The sequence below is a fragment of the Notothenia coriiceps genome, unplaced genomic scaffold (genome assembly GCF_000735185.1).
Source record: "Notothenia coriiceps isolate Sejong01 unplaced genomic scaffold, NC01 NC01_scaffold00037250, whole genome shotgun sequence".
In the NCBI taxonomy this organism is placed as follows: Eukaryota; Metazoa; Chordata; class Actinopteri; order Perciformes; family Nototheniidae; genus Notothenia; species Notothenia coriiceps.
In genome coordinates, this window is record NW_011369951.1 from 7,152,177 (window position 1) to 7,154,401 (window position 2,225).

Here is a 2,225-nt window from a genome sequence, read left to right on the forward strand (position 1 = left end):
TACTGTGACTGCTATTTCTCATTCTTCGACGGATAGCTGCTTCCATGTGTAGCGATGCTGGATCGTGTGCACTTGCTCGCGACATGAGATACAAGGAGATTCGAGAGATGCAGAGACAGATAGAAGCTCATGGGGCTCCGGGCTGTCTCGTTCCGGTCCTAGAATATAATGACAGAGATACGCAGATGATGCATGTCCCCCTCTGTACGCGTGTGGTGTGCTCCCCTACGCACTCTGCTTAGGCAGCGCGAGTGTTGCGCCAGGTGGGTGTCTCATAGCGTGTCCTTTCAGTGCTGTCAGCTGCGCGGCGGGCGCTCGGCTGTGGAGGGCAGTGGATCGCGGAATTCGCTGAATAGCAGTGCGGTGACGTCTAACTCTGCTCCTGATAGCTGCCATTGTATTAAACTCTGACTAAGTGAGAGAGAAGGGCACCGTTGTGCTCTCTAGTTATGCAGGCTCTGCTCTCCAATGCTCTGAGCCAGATATCCCACTGTGTGTTGTGGATCAGAATATGAGGGGATGATGCTATATTGCACATGTGTCTTGCCTTTGTAGTCATCATTTCCTAGTCATTTGTTACATGAGTGTCATTTCCTCTTCTTTACTACCTTACCTCACTGGGCCTCAGATGGCTATGCTGACTTAAATGCTTGTACCGTAAATGTGTATTACATGGTCATCACTACGTTCCTTTCTTATACTAGGAGATAACTTAGCGCAGTCGTTGAGGATTATATGTGTTCAACATACGCGCCTCGTGCCTTCTTCGATATATATAGACTCTAGAAGAAGGTTATTGCCATCTCTCTTGTGGACTCGGCAGCTGCTTCTCCTGGATCACTTGAGTTACTTCTAATTGTATGTTTTCTCTCACTCGTTTGTATTTGTCCCTCTTGTCCTGCAGAGGCTCTAAGCAGATGTTCAGGGGCAGGTCCTTCTAGCTCACTGATACTGCTGTGTTCTTTACAGGAACCACCTGTAGACTGATATATATATTAAATAGTAATATACAGTGCAATAATTCATTTCATGGCTAAATGAACTCTGTTGCTTGGATATCACTAGATCCTGTTACAGCGTAGTTGGTGAGAGAGAGAAAACTCAGGCAGAAGGACAAATCATCAGATAAGTATCAACTTTAATCACGATTGACTGTTTATCAGGTATAGCGCGCCCACAATAAGGACATTTACTTGAGAGACTCGTTTACGACACACAGCATCAGCTCGACTCCTACCTCATTCCTGTGTCCTTTTCTCTTCGCTGTCTCTACGGTTAATATCAGTGAACCGATTTTGCTCATGCTCATTCAAATACACAAGACCAGGAGATCAGCCAAGTTACTCGCCATGCTCATGAGTCTGTACAATATCGCAACGCTGTGCACCGGTTCTGGTGCTGTTACGTGTACGCAAATGCGATGTGCTTGATGTGAACGAGCATTTTGGTTTAAAGTTGCGATGTATTATGAGCGCCACATACGGTACTCTCAGGCATGCCGGGGTAATCTGTGATGTTGTCGCTCTCTCAAAAGTGGGCCATTTTATCGTCATGCCGGCCTCGCAACTCTCAAAGGAATGAATGAGGCCCCGCCTCCCACGCTGTATCCAGTTCTGGTGGCAACATGAACTCTGGATTTGCTAAACTAAAGATTGGGAAATACATGTTTGCTAATTGCTCTTAAACGGTCTGTGTTAATCTGTCCCTGAAAACGTTAGAATTAACAAAAAAACCAACTCATGTGAGACAAAGGGTTTTATCTTAAAATGAGTTTTAAAAAAGTAAAATATGGGTTTAATTGAATATTATTTCTTAAAACAGCCATAAAAATATATAAGTATATAAACTTATTTTACAATTGAAATGTAATGAAATTCAAGCGCAATACTTTTGATGGAAGGATAACGTTATATAAGAGAAAAAAGAACACAAATGTATGGTGGGGGAATTACAAAAAAGCTATATTGTATAATCAATATATATTTTGACTTATGGAAAGCGACCGTGTCTCTCTAATAACCTGATGATTGAGGAATGTCAACTCTTGTAAAGCAACCACTCCATCACATTGCATTCTTCTTAAATCGACTGTTAACGTTAAACTCCCACGCCTGACATCTGCTGTCGTTGCGGTGTAAATCAAACGCACCCTTACTTATAGGGGGAAATATTTAAACTGCTCGTGGCCCGCAGGCCTGTGTGGTCCGCATGACGTTTCTGGTTCT